The sequence below is a fragment of the Callorhinus ursinus genome, unplaced genomic scaffold, assembly GCF_003265705.2.
Source record: "Callorhinus ursinus isolate GAN/ISIS: 27379988/994484 unplaced genomic scaffold, GSC_fseal_2.0 scaffold1, whole genome shotgun sequence".
In the NCBI taxonomy this organism is placed as follows: domain Eukaryota; kingdom Metazoa; phylum Chordata; class Mammalia; order Carnivora; family Otariidae; genus Callorhinus; species Callorhinus ursinus.
In genome coordinates, this window is record NW_027397063.1 from 81,720,300 (window position 1) to 81,745,153 (window position 24,854).

General features: G+C 35.0%; 1 protein-coding gene across 5 annotated transcripts in view; it reads right to left on the reverse strand.

Moving 5' to 3' along the window:
- The window catches only part of NAALADL2 (N-acetylated alpha-linked acidic dipeptidase like 2), a 1,329,911-nt gene that overhangs the window by 1,243,791 nt on the left and 61,266 nt on the right, over window positions 1–24,854 (reverse strand). For 4 of the 5 annotated variants that reach the window (XM_073897013.1, XM_073897016.1, XM_073897026.1 and 1 more), the window contains one exon: window positions 4,217–4,279. The gene's annotated coding sequence lies outside the window, so the exon portion shown is untranslated. Of the gene's footprint in view, window positions 1–4,216; window positions 4,280–8,349; window positions 8,453–24,854 lie in introns of all 5 variants that reach the window. The other variant, XM_073897023.1, reaches the window with a different exon arrangement.

Genomic DNA, 24,854 nt, shown 5'->3' on the forward strand with positions numbered 1-24,854 from the left:
AAATGATCCACACACTTACAGCCATTTTGTACCCATACAGCCATTCTGTTTTTCACTTTCAGTATTTCATGAATTACAGGAGATATTCAACACTTTATCACAGAATAGGCTTTAGTTAGATTATTTTGCCCAAATATAGATTAATGTAAGTGTTCTGAGAACATTTAAAGCAGGCTAAGCTAAGCTATGATGTTTAGTAGGTTAGGTGCATTAAATGCATTTTGGACTTAGGATATTTTCAACTTAATGACGGGTTTGTTGGGATGTAAACCCATCCTAAGGAGAACCATAACCAAATTTTTATTTTATATATTAGAAACCTATAGCTGTTAAAGACAGAGGATGTTTTTGCTAAAAAAGCACATTTTAGATTTATTATGAGGACATTTAGAATGCCCTTGTGGTTCACCTTTAATCTCATTATTAGTATATTTCACTTGGACCAGCTTTAGCCCAGGGGCAGGACTGCTACATTGAGATCAGATAACAAAAGTTAGCTTATATCAAGTGTTGACCTAGGAGGTGTGGGGAAGCAAATTCCTACACTAAATACTCCCAAAGTGTAATCCATAATACTTGTGTCCGTGAGCTATGAAGCCCGAGGCCTCAATTGCAGGGAAAGAAATCTTTTTGCCCTCTACAGTCTTAAGTTGGTGGCCAGGGCCCTGTAAATTAGACTGACAAAAGAGAGATCAAGAAGAGAAAATCAAAAAAAAAATCCTCTAGCATGTGCACTGGGAGAGGGAGCACTCAAAGATGAGTAACTCAAAGGGGAAGTTAGAATTTGGGGTATATATACTTAACTCACTAAGGGAAAGGAATGGGGAGAAAGGGCACCTATGGAAAAGCAAATCACTTTTTGGAAAAATAAAAGGACCTTTAGGAAAATATAAATGTCTGTTTGGGTGTGGTGACCTTAGAGTTGCTTTGCAGAAAGGAATTTAATGACTTTTGAGGTCTTTTGGAAGGCGCTGTTTAGGCAGATACGGGATTTCAGGAACTCAAATACCTTCAGCTCAAAGTAATTCTTATACCAAAGAAGCAAATTTAGGGACGGCATATCATGATCCCCTTCACAACATTCCCAGTTTTACAGCTCTCATTTCTGTTTCTTTTCTACTCATTTACTTTTCTACTCTCAATTTCCACTCTTCATTTTATTTGCTTTAATTTGGCGATTTTTAATCTGTATTTTGACTGAGAGCAAGCCAGAAAAATGTCCACTATTCCATAACACTAAGCAGCATTTCTTTGAGAAGTGCCTCTTCTTCATTTTGTAAAATACTGCCTTTATCCGATGGACAACAGGTTATATTAAGGTTGACAGTTTCTAAATGCAATTTGGTATCCTTGTTTATATTTTCTTTATTCCTTAAATATTCTATATAATTAGGTTTTATATTTTTAAAAGTTTTTTCATTTTGAAAAAAAAAAATTTAAATGTCCTGCCAAAATTATTGGGTTTATTGAAACTACCAGTTTGTATCTCCTTATCCTTAGGACACCAAAAAGACATGAAAGCTGATATCCTACTCTGTGCAGCTTTAGGTGAGTATTCACAGTCCTTCCAGAATTACATGTGGTCACACAGAAAAAAAATCTCAGAAATGCTCCACTGGTTCCAAGAACAATCCAGCAGAAAAATGATAAGACAGCACACTTAAAGGAATAATGCCAGAAAAGCTGGTCAAAGAAAAGTCTCTAGAATAGAGAATATTACAGTGGTAAGAAATATAGAATCTATTTTTATAACTGAATCCAAAATGTCCACACTATACAATAATATACAGTTGACCCTTGAACAACATGGGTTTAAACTGTGCAGGCCCACTTATGTGCTGTACTATAAATGTATTTTCTCTTCCTTATGATTTTAATAACCCCTTCTTTTCTATAGTTTATTTTATTCTAAGAATACAGTAAATAATACATATAACATACAAAATGTATGGTAACAGACTGTTTACATTATCGGTAAGGCTTCAACAGTAGGTTATTAGTAAGTAGTTAAGTTTTGAGAGAGTTGAAAGTTATACACATGCTTTCAACCGTTTGGGGTTTGACTCCCTAGGTCAACTGTATACTAGTAATTTTGTGATTTGTTAATTGCCATAATTTTTAAATTATTTATTTATTTAAGTAATCTCTATACCGAATGTGGGGCTCAAACACTTGACCCTGAGATCAAGAGTCACATGCTCTTCCCACCAGGCCAGCCAGGCGCCCCAATCACCATAATTTTTAAAGGCTCCTCATTAAATTATTTTTGCTTCCATAACAAGTGAAATTTATCTTCTTAATACATTACCTTACAATATATGATTCATATAATTAGTTACCATTTCATCTCTCTCATTACAAAAGAAAGCTTTTATAATATATTTATTTTGACAATGTATTTTCTAGAGTTAAAAAATTAATAAATAAAAATTGGATATATTGTATTTCTTTTGTTAAAAATCATTTTCTTCATGTATTCTTAGTTTCCTCCAAACCTTTTTTAAAGAGAATTTATTGACATATTTCTTACTTACAAATTGACATGTTTGTTTTAAAAACTGCTTTTCATATTGATTTACTTTGATGATGCCTCTTACTATAAATCTAAAAGTAAGGAGGAGATGTGGAAAAGAATTTTGCCATTTATGACAACTGATCAGAGAAAGAAGAGAACATGATCATTAAGTAGTCTTTTCAGTGAGCCTCTGGTAGGTCAACCTATCCATTTTCCAGAGTTTTACATTCAATTCTGTTATCCTACACCATAAATATTGAGAGCCTGCTATGTGCAAAGTACCATAATAGATACTGAGAAAACAAGGTGAATTAACCCAGGTTCTTGCTCATAAAGACCTTATAATCTAGGAAATATATTTTATTTATATAGGTATGAAGGAGGAAGAACGGCCTGCCCTCCTTTCTTATATATAGTAAACTAGTGCTGTGAGAATTTGACCAGCCTGATTTGAAGAGAATGTCTAATATCAGATGAAGTCTTTCTAGTCTAACTGCCACTATTCGCAACTATATCTAAGTTCCAAAGTATGGCTCATGAGGACATTCATGATCTGCCTCTTCCTTAATTCTTTAGACATATCACCCTATCTTAAACACTATACTTCAGACATCACAAACTACTCTGCAACTAAAATTTAATACTCCTCCACCTTCTTCTGCCACATCACTCCCTGCACATCCATCCCTAGTCGGGCTTAGATGCTCACTTAATTTCTCCTACTGTACCTCATGCTTTTCCCTACTATTTTCATTTATCACACTACATTGTACTTGCCTATTTTTTTGATATCCACTACATTGTAAGGTCTTGAGAATTAGATACATATTTTCACCATCATGTCTGCAAAGTAAATGGCACATAATAGGTGTTCAACAAATATTTGTTGAATGAATGAATGATTACTTCAACTTCTATTTTCCAAGAGAAACAGAATATTGCTAACTGGTCCATTCCATGATCTTTCAAGTAGAAAGCTAAATAATCTCAAATGATGACACAATCTATAACTAATTATACTGATTAAAATCTCTTAAAGTATAATTATATGAATTTATAATATATGAATTATATTAGTTTCCTTTAATTTAATATCCATAATAAGAAATGCTGCTAGCAATTTCTAATTGGTTGCTTTCTTTTTCCAAATCCATATTAACTTAGGATTCAAGTACCACTGTGATACATTTATATAAGATAATTCATATAATTGCTTAGCACAGTATGTGGCTCAGAATTGATGGCAGTAGTGCAGTGGACTAGCTCATGGGGATGGCAATAATGAATGTGGATCAATGATGTTATATAAAAAGTATATGGAGGACTTATGTATCCAAGATAATATAAAAATAAGTGATAAAAATATAGACATCTATTTCAAAATATGGGAAATACATAGCCATATATCTTCTTTACACGTAATCTGGTTATTAGCATTATTATTAGATTAAGCATGCTAACAACAAACCATTGTATTGGAGAAAAGAATGTAAAATATAATTGCATAATTTTACAGTGCTTTGTAATGCATGGAATAATTCTCTGCAATGTTCAAAAGTGTAAGTAAATGATATTGACATCTGAATACTTTTTGACAAAAACAGCAGTTAAAGAGAGAAAGAGGGGGAAAGGTTTTTATATTCTCTAACTGTTCAAACAGTTTCACAGAGATTTGGAAAAGGTCACCAATAGAGGGCTTACCTGGGGTCAAATGAGAGAGGCCCTAAACCATCAAAAGTTATTTCCAATGTCCAGCTGGGATATCTAAAACAGAGAATAACAAAGACAGTTTATGACAAAGCTGACACACAGTATTCTGAAAGGAGTGAAATCAGTTGTGACATTTTTCATTTATTTGTAAATGCCTCTTTGGCAGTACACTCACTCAAAACGACAGTTGCTTCTTACAGAATAGGGGAGGCGATGGTAAAATAGAGGAATCCTGACAGTTGCTTTAATGAGATTCTGCATTAGGGCTACTCTAACACTATCACTACTCTAACACTATAAATGAAGGAGCTTGCCCTTCATTTTCAGTATCATAATTCAGTAATCTGGAAAATGTTATCTCTCTAAAAACTAAACCAGCCAGTCCCTAATAGCCATTGCCAAGTTTATTTTCCTCTTATCTTTCAATTAGAAAAAAAATTGTAAAGTAAGCATCTAAATAAATGTCAGCCATACAGACCAATTATGTCTTTTTATTAAAAGAGTACAGTTTTTATTAAAAATGGCAATATGGAGGGGCGCCAGGTGGCTCAGTCATTAAGCGTCTGCCTTCGGCTCAGGTCATGATCCCGGGGTCCTGGGATCGAGCCCCACATCGGGCTCCCTGCTCAGAGGGGAGCCTGCTTCTCCCTCTCCCACTCTCCCTGCTTGTGTTCCCTCTCTCGCTGTGTCTCTCCCTGTCAAATAAATAAATAAAATCTTTAAAAATAAATAAAAATAAAAACGGCAATATGGAGTATGATTGAACAACTGAAGGCACACTCTCCAATAACTCAGTATTTGTTTGAAAATATTAGAGAGTACAATTTAAGCTATATCTTAAAAGTCTTTAAGTTTAATATTTTAAGTTCCTAAGGGAAAGGAAATGATCAGCAAAGTAGTTTCACTAGTCCTTATAACTTGAGCAACTCTAAACTAGGCAGTCTAAAGATTCCATTTCATTTATCCATTCAACTGTTCTTTGATCCTATGCTCAGTACTTAGCATAGTTGCAAAGCAACTGGAAAAAACTTACTTCTAAAAAAAATGTAAATTATAATGTGCAGGGAAAATGCAATCCAATCCAGGGCTACCCAGCGTCTATTACCTACTAGTCAACCAATAGGTATTTACTGAACTGGGAAGCTATACAAAATCAAATCTCTGTGAACAGCAAAATGAAAAGAACATGCATTTTGGCATTTTATATGCCAATGCAACCCATGTCATAATGGATTCAAATTCTAGATTCCAGAGAAGGGAACTAATTAAGAGACACTGGAGAAGTAACACACTCCCATTTCCAATTTCCTTATCCTTGAAGTAGTGTTAATAATATTTACTGCATGTGATTGTTGCTATGATTAAACAAATGTTCCAAGAAGGGATAAAGCACCTAGCACAGTTCCTGGCTCATACACAGTAAGTCGTCAATAAATGGTATACCTATTATAATTATGAAGCTTTACTGTGATCAAATGATACCTTTTTCAAATACAAGAACATAAGTAGCCACACTAAGTAGGAGGGAACCCTGGCTGTCAGGATACTATTATAAGAACTTTACTTCTACCTCTTCTACTAATAGCCTCTTTGCAACTCAGTTCTCTCATCACAGAAATGGGACTGACATCCCTACCTTTAAATAAAACCGCAACTTAGCTTGGCTATGAAAGCTGTCTGGGTACTTTAAATATCCAAATACTATACATTCTTGGAATATGGCCAGTGAATATGGCAGGGAGCACCATAAGGTTTGGCAAGTTAACTGTGATCTAAGATTTCGGGATGATAATTTTACCCAGCTGGACAATGTTTAATTTTCAGATCATGTTCAATAAAGCTGAAAAGCTGCTTGAGCAGATAAATGTGTACAGACTCATGAAAATTTTTGTCTCCTTACACTATCTTCAGTTTGCCTACAGCACTGGTTCCCAAACTTAGCTATACATTAAAATCACCAGGGGCATTTTTTTTTTTTAATTCTAGTATCTATGCACAACCCAGACCAACTAATTCAAAATATTTTTTAAAAGCTTCCTAGGTAATTCTAATGTGCATTCAGGGTTTAGAACCACTGGCCCAGAGCTGGATACTATGTTTCTCCAATAGACTGTTGGCTTTTTATCCATTTTTCCTCTTTTTTGCTAGGCAAAGCCTCTGATTCACCTTAGGTATCTTCTTCCTAAGAAATTCTGAAGATGCTTATGCCCAGATTCAGGACAATTTTGATTTAGGCTCAGTAAATCACAGTGGTCCCAACCGCTTTGCCAGGGATTGATTTACGGCTATATATGTTATCCATATCTAGCCAAAGATGGAAGGAAAGGTGTTCTGGGGCTCCTAGCAAAGTTTCCACCCTCCTAACAAAATGCTTTTTTTCCTGCTGTTATATATGGATATGATGCCTACAACTGATGTAGTCATCTTGTGGGCATGAAGGAAGTTAGTCTGAGAACAAAGCTACCATCTTGAGGATGGCAGAGCAGAAGGACAGAAAGAAACAGAGTCTGGGATAATGTCATTCAGCTGCAGCATTAATTTGTCCCACTTTTGGACCTTTTATGTGAAATAAATTCAAGCAGCATCAAAGCATTGTGTACATACATAGCATCCCAAACAATATTAAACAAACAAAAAGAGGTAGGTATATCCCAAGCCTAAGTTTAGGTCAAAAAATTTCTTTCATTACTTATATTTTGAAACATTTTATGAACTAAACCAACTGGTGAAAAATGTCTCAATTTTTCTTACAAACTAGACAATTCTTAGTTTTATTTAAATGGTTTTATAACACTTATTTTTACTAAGAAACACTGTGTAATATGCGATATAAGAAAATTAATAGCAGATCCTGTCAAATATTTTTTTCAATAGTACTAATTTGTTCTAGTTTTTTATACACAAACATACTGTACAAAATTAAAATATATTTTTCTGCAGCACATGTATATAAATATGTGCATGTGTTTGCTTTTTTAAATTGTTGCCAACCATATGGTGCTTAAAGTGGAGAAAAATGTTTTTTAATATCTAACCACAACAATCACATGATTTCCTAATAACTCTGTTTTTGCTTTCAATTGATTCTATATGTAGCTTTCACTTTTTTTAGCTTGCATTTCTTGAATGTAGTACATCTTATTATTAAATGTCCAGATCATAATTTTAGTTCCAAAATGTCCCCTCTTTTTCTAAAGTAGTAATTTCCAACCCAGAAAATACTAGGGATACTTTAGTATGATGCTTTACTGTCAACCACACAGTTGGAATGAGATTAAAAGGGATTTGTTCCAAGATCTAATATGAAATTTTAAAGTGACATATACTGTAATCACTATGCTCCAATTTGACATTTTAAATCTGGATGCTTCCAAAAACTCTAAGTCCTTTGTGTTGCTTCTCCCTCTCTCCATCCCATCGGCAATTTCTGTATTATTTATTCAACAATATAAAAAAAATCACCAGCAATCTTGTGGGAAAAGGGGAAACCAGACTATCCTTGATAGATGGGCTCTGCTAGATAGAGAATAAAACAATGTATCAGGAGTTGGAGCTTTTGGGAGCTCTCAGAAATGATGAGACAGCAGGAAACAGGGCATGTAGATGATGGAAGTCTCCAAGACATGATCTCTTCCCACATAACCCACCAAATCTTCAATTAATTTATAAACTTATAATTGTCATGGCATGTATAATGTGATGAATTTCTTGCAACAGTCAATAGAGGATATAGCTTGGTGCAGGACCAATTAAGTGTAGAAAGGATGAAACTAAGTGGGTTCAATGAAGAAGGAAAAGAGTACTGGGAAAAAAAAGAAGGGAGAAATTCTGAGAACATTCCCTCCCCCAGAATATATTAAAGTGTGAAACGTGTTCAAGCCAATTTTCCCTCAGTATAGTCTGACAAATCTTAGTGTATACATTTGTCTCCCTCACTATTCTATGAGCTCCTAAGAACAATGCTATCTTGTACTCTTTGAATCATAATAGAACTCAATAAATGATTGAATTTGACTGAAGTGGGAAAGCTCCTCCAAAAAAGGTATTTTTGCCTACTACGCCCAAATTTAGGCAAGCTCTATACCCAACTGTCCTTTCCTACAGGAAATATTAGTAAGACTGACCTCTCAATAGTGCTAAGAACTTGGCAGAACTGAAAGTCTCATGGGCAAGTTTGGTTTGAGGTCATCCCTGTATCTCCAGATAACTTGCTGCTTAGCAGAGGCCCTAGAATAGCAAGTACATATTGTTTAGTGTTTTTATTTCTATTATAACTATCCTTAGATAATAATTTCATTTACTTTTTGTACCACTAAAGGACAACCAATAGAATCAGGTATTTCATTTCAGAAGTATAAAATTAGCATTGGTTTAAAAGGTTCTACAAATTTGTAAGAGGAATTTAATATTTTGTAGTTTATTGCTGGAGGCAAGCCCTTATTTCTTGTGAATCCCATTTCATTCATAGAAATATATGAGATGTTTTAAGAACCATTGGTATTTCAATTGTAAATATTAAGGAAAGCTGCATTACAATGCAGACAGGTAATCCTGAGGCCCAGCAGAGCAATAATGATTAATAACACATTCTAGAGGGAGTATAAATTTTAATATTATCACTCATAAAATCCATGTTTCAAAGGTTACAAAACAGAATCAAGTTTACCAAAAAGCAAATAAATCATCTTGCTTTGGGGCTTCTTCTTCTTCATCTCTGATTTTTAAATAATCAGCACCATCTCCCCAGAGCAGATAAACTATACCTACCTGCAAATGAACTAGAGGAAGTTCTGAAATCCTTACAGAGGACTCTTCACTGGATTCTGCTTCTAGTAAATTCCACTACCAGTTTTTATTCAAATTTACGTTTAAAAAGAGAAAGGAGACTTTAGGGAAGTGGCCTTCATAAGGATTTTATTTGCCGATGATAATGATGATGCACAATGCCTTTTCACAAGATTGCATGGGATAGAGGGTAACCCACTATCACTGCTACACTGATGAGAGCTCCATTTGAGTGCTGATCTCACGTCTGGTCTCCAAACTAAGACAGAACTAAAAGAATCCAAAAACTATGCAGAGAGTCACAGAAATCATGACTAAAACCGCTAGAACTAAATGAGCAAAAGTGAAAGAAAATGTAATGAAAATTGGTGAACAATTCTTAGAAAAAAAAAACCCTGCATACAAACATAAGGCCAAATAAGCACAAACATCAATAGGTGTATTTTTTTTTTAAGATTATTTATTTATTTATTTGACAGCGAGAGAGGGAACACAAGCAGGGGGAGTGGGAGAGGGAGAAGCAGGCTTCCTGCCGAGCAGAGAGCCCGAAGCGGGGCTCGATCCCAGGACCCCGAGATCATGACCTGAGCCGAGGGCAGTCGCTTAACCAACTGAGCCACCCAGGCGCCCCTCAATAGGTGTATTTTTAATGGTGCTATTGGGAACTGACTAGATGACGTTCATGATAGCTTGTTTGTTTGTTTCATTGCTTTTTAATACCCATAATTTCATTCTTTTCATAAATTTATTTCTTTCCAAGTCACAAGAATTATCTAAGTCAATGTGCTTAACCTCAGCAAATTGCTTCAACAAATCAGTTAAGAGTTTCACAAAATAGTGATCATACAAGAGATGAATCAATTGTCCCATTAAATATTTTAATAGCCACATTTCCTATTTCCTATGTTTGTAATATTTTATATCTTCTATAAAGATATTCTTACAATGCTAACTATGCTAAAGGAGTTTAAAATATAAATGAAAGGAAAAGACTAACACATGAAACAATAGCTATTTTTAGTCAATATGATTGATGCTTTTAGTTCATGGTAATGTGAGGACAGGTAATCTTCCACACAGAGAAAGTATGAAACAGCAAGTTGAAATAAGCTCTCATGTGTGTATTTAGATCCATCTACTTTACAGATTGGCAAACTCTTTTTTGCAAATGTTCAGATAGTAAATATTTTTGGCTTTGCTGGCCTTCTCTGTTGCAACTACTCAGCTTTCCTGCTGCAACGTGAAACAGCCATTGACAGTATGTAAGAGCATGGCTGTGTGTTCCAATAAAACTTTATGAAAACAGCTGGAGGGCCAGATGTGGCCTGGGGAACATAACTTGACAATCCCCAGTGAGTTCATCGTTTTAAGAAGTGATGGATCTCATTTTCAATATGAAATAGAAAGCAAGAAAAGAACTAAGGTCAGGTAGAATTTTTGCAAATACACCCTGAAATTCCAGAGCATCAAAAACACCTATATTTAAATATAATTTTTTTAAAAATCTAATGGATGTTTTTATTGGCTATTGTTTTATATTATCCATGCAAACTCCTTCCACCAGCAGGACAGATTCCTTAGAACCCACCAATAAATAAAACTCTTCCTATCATTGAATTTCCTTGGCAATTGAAATAACTTTGACAAGTCTACACATCAAATTTTGACAATTAAAAGCTTACTTACATTTAAAAAATAAAAATAAAAGACATTTTTGTATCACTCACATGTGCTCCAATTTTCTACCTCTTTCCTAGAAATCCAGATATTTTGTTACATCAGAAAGTAGAACAAAATTATTATTAAGTATAAGTATCCTTAAGCATCATGACAACTTCTTCCTTTCAATCCACCTTCTATCATGTAATAGATCACAACACATTCAAACTTCTGAACAGGAAATGTTAGTAATTGTACTATGGTTCTCAATTATTCCAGTGATAAGCCACTAATAAAAATGTCAATGTTATGGAGCGCCTGGGTGGCTCAGTCGGTTAAGTGGCTGCCTTTGGCTCAGGTCATGATCTCAGGGTCCTGGAATTGAGCCCCGCATTGGGCTCCCTGCTCTGCGGGAAGCCTGCTTCTCCCTCTGCCTATCACTCCTCCTGCTTGTGCTTTTTCTCTGACAAATAAATAAATAAAATCTTAAAAAAAAATAAGTCAATGTTATAAAATACAACTAATATACACTAGCTATTTAAAAATTCAGCCTACTAATGGGGCGCCTGGGTGGCTCAGTCGGTTGAGTGTCTGCCTTCGCCTCAGGTCATGATCCCAGCACCCTGGGATGGAGCCCCGCATGCATCAGGCTCCATGCTCAGCAGGGAGCCTGCTTCTCCCTCTACCTCTGCCTGCCTGCCTACTTGTGATCTCTGTCAAATAAATAAATAAAATCCTAAAAAAAAAAATAGAAATTCAACCTACTAAGACTTACTTCTTCTCTATTGTTTCCTATAGAAAAGTTATAAAAAGTGATCATCATCCAGTTTTCACAAATAACAATAATAATAGATAATGATTATTGATTAATTATTACAGGCCAGGCAATATTTCAAGTACTATACACTTATTAAATCATTTAATACTCAAATCAATCCTACATAATGCAGACAGTATTATTATTCTCATTATACAATAAAGAGAAAACTACCAAAGAAAGGTTATACAGCTTGTCCAAAGTCACAGGGCTACTAAGTAGCAAAGCTACAATATGAAAGCAAGTGTTCTAGCCTCCAAATGCTAATGAGGTCAAGGCCATGATTCAGTGTCCATAGGAATGCTAATGCACAGCCTGTATGCTCTACACTCTAGAAAATGTCACCACTGGGAAAGATGATGAAACAAGAACTAGAGGTAAACATAGAGAAGTACAAGCCAAAAGTGGTAGATGATGAGAAGGAACTTCCTGAAAGCTTATAACTGGGGAACCAAAATCATTTATCCAACAAATGCTACAGGTCAATAATCCTCCTTGTAGACATGGCAAACACATTTATTTCAGGCTTTGGAATCAGCCTGTTTAAATCCTAATTCCATGGGGCACCTGGGTGGCTCAGTCCTTAAGTGTCTGCCTTCAGCTCAGGTCATGATCCCAGGGTCCTGGGATCGAGTTCCGCATCAGGGTCCCTGCTCCACGGGAAGCCTGCTTCTCCCTCTCCCACTCCACCTGCTTGTGTTCCCTCTCTCGCTGTGTCTCTCTCTGTAAAAAAAAAAAAAAAAATCCTAATTCCATACTACTTACTTGACTACTTATAATTTATGAAACTCAGAGTCCTATATAAAATAAGGATAACAATCAGAATTGTTTTTCAGGGATGTTATGAAGATTAAATAAGCTCATAAGGGTTTGATATGCAGTAGGTGCCCACGAAATGGTAGCTGCTATTATTAGTCAAGGTTTTGTTTATTTTTAATTACAGAAATGGCAAACGGTAGCTATGTTAAAAGACACCAGACAACTGGAAAAAAAGATAAAAATGTATCCAAACATTTAAATGGCTTGTCTATATAACTTTGAGTTTCTCAAAATTTACTGATTACCTCCTATGTGTTAGAAATTACATGTGAAAAAAAAAAGCCCAGTTGTGATTAGTCATAAAAACTCTCTAGAAGATTGACTGAATTTTTCACTTTCATCTGAACATATTACATGTATACAACTATTAAGTTAATTCAATTCACAGAGCTTCCTACGTTTTCTGTGACTACAGTATGCTCCCATAATCCCTTCAGTCTTATAGGGCCAGACAGCGTGAACACCCCTTCTCACCCCCCATCTATTTACTTCCAGTTTAAAGCAACTTCCTTCTTCCATTTTCCCCAATGTGCCATAGAAATATTATCATTTATCACTGTCTATGTGTGCACCACAGATAGAAAAGAATTGTATTACTGAACGTCATCTATTTGTGATTAAATAAGGAGATGGTGACAAACATATTTTACTGTAGTTAAATCATATGCCACTAAATTTTTAACATGATATTAATTATGTAACATTGTGCACAATCATAAAGAAGCAGATCATATTTCAAAGAGCTTTTGTTAATTCAAAAGAGAGGAAAAAATAGAAAGACATGCATATGAGAAAAAAAGGAATAAAGAGACCAATCATATTCATAGAAACAAAGTCTTTTTGTTTTGTCATTTTCTCTTAACAGAATGTCTGAATAGACACTTTTCCAAAGAATATGTGCACATGGCCATGGCCAACAAGCACATGACAAGATGCTCAACATCACTAATCATCAAGAAATGCAAATCAAAACACAGAGATTATCACCCCAATCCTGTTAAAGTGGCTATTATCTAAAAGACAATAAATAAGTGTTGGTGAGCCTTGGAGAAAAGGGAACTCTTGTGCACCACCGCTGGTGAGAAGGAAAGTTGGTGCAGCCACTATGGAAAGCAGTACGGAAGTTGCTCAAAACATTAAAAGTGGAACTATAATACAATTGGCATTTTATTCAAAGAAAATGAAAGCACTAATTTGAAAAGATATAAGCACCCCCATGCTCACTGTGGCATTATTTATAATATCCAAGACCAGGAAACAACCGAAATGTCCATACACAGATGATGAATGGGTAAAGAAAATGTGGTGTGTGTGTATATATATATGTGTATATATATGGATGGAATGGAAAAAATGGAATATTTTTTAGCCATAAAAAAGAATGAAATCTTGCCATTTGCAACAACATGTATTGACCTTCAGGGCATTATGCCAACTGAATTAAGTCAGACAGAAAAAGATCAATGCCATATGATCTCACTTATATGTGGAATCTTAAAAAAAAAAAAAAAAAAAAAACAAGCTTACAAATACAGAGAATAGATCAGTGGTTGCCTAAGGTAAGGAGTAGGCAAAATGGGTGAAGGGGGTTAAAAGGTACAAACTTCCACCTACGAAATAAGTCATAGGGATGTAACATACAGCATGGTGACTACAATGAATAATACTGTATTGCGTACTTGGAAGTAGCTAGGAGACTGGATCATGAAAGTTCTTATAACAAGAATGAAGAACTTTGTAACTATGTATGGTGACGGATGTTAACTGGATTTACTGTGGTGATCATTTTGCAATATATATAAATGTCAAGTCATTACCTTGTACATCTGAAATGAATATAATGTTGTACCAATTATACCTCAATACAAAGAGAATGAGGTACATATTCGTTTTCTACTCTGTCCCCCAAACTAACTTTGAAAAGAGGGAAAAGCAAAATAATGTTACAGAATCATACCATTATGATGACTACAATAATAAGAAACATAATTATATTGTTATATTTAAGCACAACTTGGCAATGATCTGTCAACATAGGAGTAGCAAAGTCATAAATAAAGAATATCCCATAGAGGAGATAAATAGGCAGCATAAAGCCTCAGGTGGGTTAAAGTTAATGTGATTAGTTCTGGCGCACAGCAAAATCCCATAAGACAGAACTTATCTTTCATCTGTTTTCAATTCATCCATCTAGGACTAAGCAGTTATTCTTCCTGTCACTCCACTTTTGTCATCCCGTTTTAGGTTTTGTTTTTAAATTTAAACCAACCTATTGCGTATCTTTGTTACTGGAAAGCTTAAACAAAGTACATTTGCACAAGAGATGTAGACAAAAATTTCAGAATACTTCATTAGGTGATCATCATTGATCTCTGCCTTTAGGGAGGTTATTTTTGATGTGAATTAAGCCAAAATTATACTAAAATGATAGAATATGAGTTATGGCTATAAACATGTGAATTTATCAGGTATAACCAGGATTTATGCATGTAAATTATTTGTTTTCCTCATGGAGACTCTATATTGATCCCAATGGTACTACTGTTAAAGCATTTTTAATAAAACAAATGAGTTTGTTAAATATCAATCTCATCATTTAACAGGGTTAGTTGCCTCTAAGTTCACAATTGGTGTGATGTGACTACCAAAATAGTATATTCAAACTCTGGCTATATTAATACCAGGACAAAGTAGAGGACACATAATAATTCCACTGCATTCTATGGGACATATGCACATGGAATTTTTTGAAAGGGATACTAAAAACAAGCAGGTAAGAGAAAAACAATGTAAATTCACTCATTTCAACAACTTGCCAAGGGCCAATCTTGATCTTAATGTTGAAAACTCTGGATGATCTTGTTCCAATGACTTGTAAGGAAATTATTTCCTTTGAAAATGTTATCCTTATGTTTAAAAATGTAAAATCTTTAAATTGAGCTCTCTCTCCAAATGTTGGTGTAAGCCATGATTATTGATTCTAATAAAACCCTCATTTATACATCTTTGTTTGGCATTTTGTTGGTGGGTTGTGTGAGTATGTACGAGAGAGACAGAAACAGAGATAACAAAGAGAAGAGAGATACCTTGCTAACTCAGAGAAATTATGATATACCTTTGTAATGTCAGAGATCTTCCTAGTCTAGATAATTCAAATCACTAAGCCTTTGCCTTAAAAAACCCAGAATACAAAGAGACTTATCATGTAAGGACTGCTTTCTTAAAATGTCTGCTTTCTTAAAATGTCTGCTTTCTTGAAATGTCTGCTTTCTTAAAAAGATGTACAGGCTTCTGGCCTTTGCAACTGGGACAATCATATGCTCAAAGCAATTAGTTCTGAACTTTTCTAATGTTCTATCTATCCTCTCCTTTGCACATCAACTTGCTGCAGAATGGGTAAAGAAAAGAGGCCTGGGCTAGAGAACCACATTTATAAAGACCTATTAACAAAAGAAAAAAATGTTGAAGGAATTCAATCAGTTGAAACATGGAATATTGAAGAGGAATGGCAAGAGATGAAGTTAGACATATAGCCAAAAAACAGAAAATAAAGGACCCTGCAGGTCATGTTAAGGTGATTAAATTTATTCAGAGGTCAATGGAGAACACTTTAACGATCTGAAGGAGGACTGTGATTTACTTTATAGTTAGGCCATTTCTCTGTCTCAAGTGTGAAGAATGGATCTGGAAAGACTACAGGCAAAGAAACCAGTTAGGAAACAGTGGCATTAAACAGATGAAATAGGTTGGTGGACTCAACAAAAGTAGCTGAGATAGATGTAGAGATGGATGTCAACTCTGGAAATGGATATCAGAGCAAACAGATATGAAAGATATTAGGAAGACAGAATTATCTAGACATGTTAATTAACTAGTTTTGAGGCATAAGGATAGCACAACACATCAGGTAGATGCACAAAAAAAGGAAATGGACTTGGAGATGTAGAAGGAAGAGAGGGAGATGGTGTCTAATCGGCCTGCCATCCAACCTGTGAACCTTGGGCCTGGTTTGAAGAGTTGGTAATCAAAAATGTTTTTAAAAATCACTTTGCATAAAAAAAAACTAAGCCTAAACCATTACTAGATGGAAAGTTTTATTTTTAAAGACAAAACTTTAAATGAGAGATTCAAAAGCAATTTGTTCACAGGTAGTTGACGTGCCAAACAGCTTTCATCCAGAGTGTTTTTTTAAAAATGACTTGCCAAATTTTAAAAATCAGGAAATCTCACACATGCACACACACAGAAGGAGAAAGAGAGAGATTTTTAGCTTCTCTATATAACTGGAAGATTTGACAACTGTGGGCCATCATACCCACATAGTAAACCCTGGTGAAAGCTGGTTAATGACTACTTCCCCTAAATAGAGCATCTGTTCTCCAGTTTTCTACAGATTCCCCACAACTCCCCACTTACTCACCAGCACGAAGGCTCTGTGTTAGTTACCAGAGATCACCTTTATACTTCATTCATCTATTTTACCTACACGGCTTCTACAGGCATCTGAGTTTAGTTATTTTTTAAATGATATTCTGGTTTCAGGAGGAAATCAGTGAGTGACAGAAACATACTGGAAAGTTCTAAAAAGAAACATGTACAAGGACGTGAGCAAGATAAGGGAATAATAATCCACTGGACCATCAATTAAAGAATAATCAAAAAGCATTTATTTTAGCTTGGTGCCACATATCACTTTTTGCCAATTTGGTCTTATAAACAAATCAAGTGTTTTCTCTTCAAGAAAGAAAAAACAGTTTGAAAAATTTCAACTTGAATTTAAAACTTCTCAAAACTAATCAAAAGCAAAATCAGCTATTCATCAGCTAAGTAGCTCATCTAGATTTTCTTCAGGTATAATGTTTTAAAACTGAGACAAAGAAAGAATACCCAACATAAAAGCAGAAACACTTGCCATATTATATTACCTTACTAGAAAAAAAATCCTAATATATGTATGAACACTATTTTCAATTAAATTTAGGAAGCAAACATAATTTCAAGAATATGAAAAGGAACTCCTAGGATAATTGTTCTAGAAGTACTGCAATTAAAGATGAAAAATCATATTGCTTCTTTTGACAAAAGAATGTTTCACTGGCATACATGAACAGTCCCTTATGTAATATTTACTAATCAGAAGATGATATGTAAATAGGAACCCCTCAAAAAAGAACAAAAATCTAACTCTTACTTGGAATGTGAAATTTTGTTCATTTTCTCTAATAATATAGAAAATAAAATAAAAAGCAATCTTCAGGTTGAAAACAACTTCATGTCACACTCAACACTGAAAGTATATGCACAGGCGCCTGGGTGGCTCAGTTGGTTAAGCGACTGCCTTCGGCTCGGGTCATGGTCCCGGAGTCCTGGGATCGAGTCTCGCATCTGGCTCATGGCTCAGCAGGGAGCCTGCTTCTCCCTCTGACCCTCTCCCCTCTCATGCTGTTTCTCTCTCTCTCTCTCTCTCAAATAAATAAATAAAATCTTTTTAAAAAAAAAGAAAGTATATGCACTTTACTATACGAAAATTATATTCATTTAAAAATTAATTTTAAAAGTAACCATAGTGAGGGAGCTTTTTCACAATTCTTAGCTAATATGTACATTTTAAAATATATGTTAAAAAAAAAACCTAAGGAATAATTTAGACGTTGTAATACCATCGTCAAATATTAGGATTTCAAATTCATTCCTTTCTTGATTTTTTCTTTTTTCAAATTTTGTAATTTTTTTTTCAAATTTCAAAAAGACGTTACTATTCTTCAGGTGTTTAACATTTATAAAAATGACTTAAGTTTGAATTTCATTCTCATTAAGCATAAAAAACATCCGTTTCATAATTTTCTCCTTTCATCAAGTGAAAAATTAGTAGAAATGTAGCAAAAAGAGAAATGTGTATCATAGGGGTTGTCCCCAAACTATGCATACCCATGATTTAAAACAAAGGTAATATAAAAATAAGCCACTTTTATTAGACAACAGTACACAGATCAATTTTAATCATTTTTGTTCAATAAGTAGTTTCCTGGGAAGCCTTTCAAATTAATCTGAATGAATTCTGCTAAGATATATATTGAGTGAGGTGGTTCTCCTAGGGCAACTAAAAGAAATGAGTTGTTTGTTCCAGTCATTTTGTAAAGGCCTGATGGGTCCTAACTCTTGGTTAGTAAAGTAGAATTATCAGGTAGGATTGAAGTGTCTGTAAATAGAAGATGAGCTAATATGATCTGATGTCAAAGTAATAATTTCCTTTCTCCCCAGGAAGAAAAAATAGAGTCTGTGGGTAGGTAGTACTCCCTTTGATACATGTAGCAGTAGAGCAAACAAATAGATTGATAACTGATGTCTGAATACACACTATTTTTAAAATATAATAACTGGGGGCGCCTGGGTGGCTCAGTCATTAAGCATCTGCCTTCAGCTCATGATCCCAGGGTCCTGGGATCGAGCCCCGCATCGGGCTTCCTGCTCAGCAAGGAGCCTGCTTCTCCCTCTCCCATTCCCCCCTGCTTGTGTTCCCTCTCTCACTGTCTCTGTCAAATAATAAATTTAAAAAACTTTTTTTTAATCTTAAAAAAATATATAATAACTGCCTATAACTAAGATTGCTATCAGAATACTGACAAGAAGCATGGGGGTGGGGGAAGTGCCTCAATATTTTAGAGGTACCTGCTCCTGGAATGTAACATTGACAAAGCTCCAAGAGAAAACAAAGGGAGACAATATAGAAAGCATGATCACTAAAACACATTTTCGTTTGTCAATATTGTGGAATAGTAGGAAATCAATAATAAATGTTCTATGGTATTTTGATAGCAAAAGTGATACTTGGATCAACCTGCCTTTTTTTGTTAAATTTTTTGAGTATAGTTGACACACAACATTACGTAAGTTTCAGGAGCACAACATAGTGATTCAGCTTCTCCGAAGAGTATGTATGCTAGGCTCACCCCAAGTGTAGCTACCACCTGTCACCACACAATGCTATTACGGTAACATTAACTATATTCCTATGCCGCGCCTTTCATTTCTGTTAGTCATTCATGCCATAACTGGAAGCCTCTATCTCCCCCTCCCCTTCACCTATTTTGTTCATCCCCCTATACCCCTCCCTCAGCAAACATCAGTTTGTTCTCTGTATTTATAGGTCTGGTCTGTTTTGTTTATTCATTTGTTTTGTTTTACACATTCCACATGAATAAAATCATATGGTATTTGTCTTTCTCAGTCTCACTTATTTTACTTAGCATAATACCCTCTAGGTCCATCCATGTTGTTGCAAATGGCAAAAATCTCATGTTTTGTTTTTTTTTTAAGATTTTATTTATTTATTTGAGAGAGAGAGAATGAGAGAGAGAGAGCACGAGACGGAAGAGGGTCAGAGGGAGAAGCAGACTCCCTGCCGAGCAGGGAGTCTGATGCGGGACTCGATCCTGGGACTCCAGGATCATGACCTGAGCCGAAAGCAGCCGCTTAACCAACTGAGCCACCCAGGTGCCCCAAATCTCATGTTTTTTTATGGCTGCATAATACTTGTGTGCCTGTGTGTGTGTGTGTGTGTGTGTGTGTGTGTGTGTGTGTGTTCATCTTCTTTATCTGTTCATCTATTGATGGGAAGCTTGGGTTGCTTCCACATCTTAGCTGTTATAAATAATGCTGCAATAAGCATACAGGTGTATCTTTTAAATTAGTGGTTTTGTTTTCTTTGGGTAAATATCCAGTAGTGGAACTATTGGACCACATGGTATTTGTTTTTAATTTTTTTTTTTTTTTTTTTTTTTTTTTTTTTTTTACAGAGAGAGAAACACAGCGAGAGAGGGAACACAAGCAGGGGGAGTGGGAGGGAGAAGCAGGCCCCCACTGAGCAGGGAGCCCAATGCAGGGCTTGATCCCAGGACCCGGAGATCACGACCCAAGCCAAAGGCAAACACCCAACAACTGAGCCAGCCAGGCGCCCCTCTATTTTTAATTTTTTAAGAAATCACCATACTGTTTTCCACAGTAGCTGTGCCAATTTACATTCCCACCAACAGTGCATGAGTCCTTCTTCTCCACATCCTAGTCAACACATTATTTCTTGTGTTTTTTAAACTTTTTTTATTTTAGCCATATCTCATTGTGGTTTTGATTTGCATTACTTGATGATAAACAATGTTGAGTATCTTTTCATTTGTCTGTTGGTCATCTCTATTTCCTTCTTTGGAAAAATGTCTTTTCAGGTCCTCTGACCATTTTTTAATTGGGTTGTTTGGTTTTTTAGTGTTAAGTTATAGAAATTGTTTATATATTTTGGATATTAACCCCTTATTGAATTTGGCATTTGCAAATATCTTCTCCCATTCAGTAGAATGTCTTGGCATTTTGTTCATTTCCTTCAATGCTTCATTTCTGAAATCTATTTAGAGTATTAAGTTTGAACTCATTTGTAAACATTATTTCTAAGTAATTTTACAGGTGACTATTTTACGACATCAACTAGATACTAATATTCTTGGAAATAGGTACCAAACCACTATTTCTTCTGACTAGCCTGATGGTACCTAGTACAGTAATTTACAAATGATGACATACAAGTAATTCTTCGGGAAGTAAAAATCCACAAAATAGTAATATTACTGAATAAAAAAAGCAGTATTGTTCTTTTCCAAATTGTAATTTATTCTGCCCAGCAGTTGATATTAAAAAATAATATTGATCAAATAAAAAATGACATTTATATAATTTTGAAAAACCAATAAGCAATAAGATGATAGCAAACATCTCTCTTATGAAAAAAGAGTCCAAGTTTGAAGCAGTTTCAATGAATAATATATAGACAATTTAACCTATTTATGCATACAACTCATTGTAATTTCCCTTAAAAAGATTACTGAATAACAACTTAGAAACTAAACAATTCTATTAATAATCAAACAAGTAAAAATGTAGATAATCCTCAATTAAAATCCATGGGCATAAATGAATATATGCATTTCATACTAGATGTTTTGAATTGGAAACTTTATGTTGCAATTAGCTATATATTGCAGATATTTTTCATATGGCTCTTCACATTTTCTTATGAAACTTATACAAGACTATGATTAAGGCAGGAGCATCTGGAGTGCCACTACATCCATCAAATCTCCTAGGAATAACGTACATCTTCAATTTAAAAAAATTAAAATAGAAATATAAAGCATCATTTTACAAATGCAATGAGATGAAAAATTCATTATCTTAACAGTGGGCACCAGAATTTAGAAATAAATAATTCATGACTCACTTTGGATAAAAGTAACCAAAGGGTCCAGTACAGTACATTCCAATACAGCTAAAAAGACAGCTTAACATTTTTGCAACATATCAGAATTTTAAAGGTGGGTGCATAGAGAGATGAGAACTGAGAAAAGAAAGTTAGAGAAAAGGAGACATTAGCAAGACTTAATTAGGCAAAGATGGAGTACGGGGTTGAAAACTGTGGTAAAATAAAATTTTGATGTTGAGGTAACAGAAAGACTTTTAAAAACAGGGATGGCTCATATTTTACCAATAAAATGCAATCTCCTATGCCTTTTGTGACTGGATTTTGTAAATGAAATTGAGTCTCACATCTGGGTCAACACAGCAGAGTGTAAACTAGGAAGCATAAGATGACAGGAGGGGGGCGCCTGGGTGGCTCAGTTGGTTGGGCGACTGCCTTCGGCTCGGGTCATGATCCTGGAGTCCCGGGATCGAGTCCCGCATCGGGCTCCCTGCTCGGCGGGGGGTCTGCTTCTCCCTCTGACCCTCTTCACTCTCGTGCTCTCTGTCTCTCATTCTCTCTCTCTCTCTCTCAAATAAATAAATAAAATCTTTAAAAAAAAAAAAAAGATGACAGGAGGATCTCTAAATTGATTTTTTTCAATAAAAGCAGGAGCTCATAGAAAACAACAGTGACAATATGAAACACTGCTTTTACTCTACCTCTGCAAGGGATTATGGACTTCCACAAGACATGATTTGGGGCTCCAGCTAATCTTACCAATATTTAAAAAAAAACAAGACATATCCTAAGAAACATTAGAAATTAAATGATGTTAGAAGCATGCTAATTGCATAATTTTAAAACTAATAACTGAAATATAGATTCATTAAAAGTAGATAAAATAATTAAGTTGGTAGGCACTGGTGACAAATAAATAAATTTGAAGGTAGATACTTGTAACAGAATAATCCAGAAACAGATGGAGGTATATACAACATCAACATATCACTGGAATGCAAGCTTATATTTTGGCATTGTACATTTTGTTCAAAAGAAATTCTAGGCGTCCACTTCAGTAAAGATGAAGTAACACAAACCAGACTTACACTTTAAATAAGAAAACCAGAATAAATATATGAAAACACTGTTTTCAGACATTGAACAACAATAACACTAAACTATGACTTCTAAGAGAAGGAGAACAAGAAAGATGAGTCCTATGATTGCCCCAGTTTGTTACTTGGAGGCAGTCTCCAAGAAGTAGCTTGGAAGGAAGAGGCCAAATAGACTGCAGCTGTTTCACTGTGTTAAGGAAATAGATTGGAGTTTGGGAAGGCCAAGGCAGTTGAATTTGTAGGAAAGAATACCAAGGATACTGACACTGCACAGATAGAGAAACCTCTAAAAATCTGCATGGAGGTTTATTTCAGGAGTTAGGTGGCTACTGATTTGCCCTATGTGAGTAGAAATCACTTGAGGCCAGGGAAAGAATCACTTGAAAACAGTAGAATAAACAATTCTGAGAGCTCACAGAATTTGGGAGAAAGATTTTCACCATTCAGAATGGAGAGACATCAAAGAATACTGAGGGACATCCAGCAGAAACTTCAAAAAGTCTTGCCTTAGTAAAAGCTGCTGGGGGCAGGGGGGTGGGGGCTGGAGGGAGACATCCTTAATTACAAAAGAACAAAGATGAGAATTACAGCCAACTTCTCATCGGAAACTGAGAAGCAGAACACAATGGTGAACAATTCAAAGCACTGAAATAAAAAAACAACAACACAAACAATAAAACCATCAATTCAGAAATCTAAGCTCAATAAAAATAGTTTTCAATAATTAAACTGAATACTCTTTCAAATAAAATTGAAAATTCTTTGCCAGCACATAAGAAACACAAAAGGAAGTTCTTGAGTTAGAAGTAAAATGATATAAATGGAAATTTGCATCTACATAAAAGATGAAGAATTATGAAAATGGTAAATATAGGGGTAAATATAGAGTATTTTCCTATTTTAATCATTTTAAAAGATAACCATTTAAGGCAAAAATAATAGTGCATTATTGTAAGGTTTATAACATATGGAGAGATAACATTATAAAAGCAAGAGAACAAGAAGGAATGGGGAAATAGAAGTTTATTTACATGGTTCTTACATTTTACATGAAGCAACATAATATTTGATAGTGAACTGGTAAGGTAAAAATAATGCAGACTTTGGAGTAACCACTAAACAAATAAAACAAAAAGGTACAGATGGGAAAAACAGTGAACACAAAATTGAATCATAAAATATATTCACTTTATCTAAAAAAAGGAGGAAAGAGGGGGAAAAGTATCAAGGAACAGATAAGAAGTAGAAAACGAGTATCAAGACGGTTGATTTAAAAAAAAAAAAAAAAGGACAGTCGATTTAAACCAAACATAGAAGGGGTGCGTGGGTAACTCAGTCAGTTAAGTGCCTGCCTAGGGCTCAGGTCATGATCCCAGGGTCCTGGGATTGGGCCCCACATCCTCAGGCTCCCTGCTCAGCCGGGAATCTGCTACTCCCTCTCCCTCTGCTCCTCCCCTGTCTGTGTTCTCTTTCTCTGTCTCTCAAATAAATTAATAAAATATTTTAAAAAAAATAAAATAAACCCAAACATAGGAATAATAACTTAGAATATAAGTGGTCTGAAAAATCTAAAAGGTAGAGATTGAATAATAATTATATACAACCTACCAACAAAAATTATTAAGTATGAAGGCACACAGATTAAAATTTAGAAGACAGAAAAAGAAATAACATGCAAACACAAATCAAAAGAAAGCTAGAATGACTACATCAACACCAGAAAAGAAGATCTGAAAGCAATGGATAAAATCAGGTTGAAAAGGATAATTACATAGTGTTAAAGGGGTCAATACAACAAGAAGACATAACATTCCTAAAGGTTTATACAATAAAAGATCTTGAAAAACATGAAATAAAAACTGATGGAACTTAAAGAGAACTACAAAAATACCAATTACAGAAGAGATTTCAACATGTCTTTCTCAATAATTAATTGATAGAACAAGTATAGAAAAAAGTAAGTATAGAGACTTGACTGATACTATCAATTTACTTGATCTAATTAACATTTATAATTGTTAGAGTTGGTTTCTGGTGAGGGCTCTTTTCCTGGCTTGTAGATGTCTGTTTTCTTGCTGTGTCCTCACTTGGCCTCTTCTCTGTCCAAGGGGACAGATGGGGGGGTGAGTGAGGGGGGTGGGGGTGGCAGTAGGAGGAGGGAGTGGGGGGGGAGGGGGAGAGAGAGAGAGAGAGAGAGAGAGAGAGAGA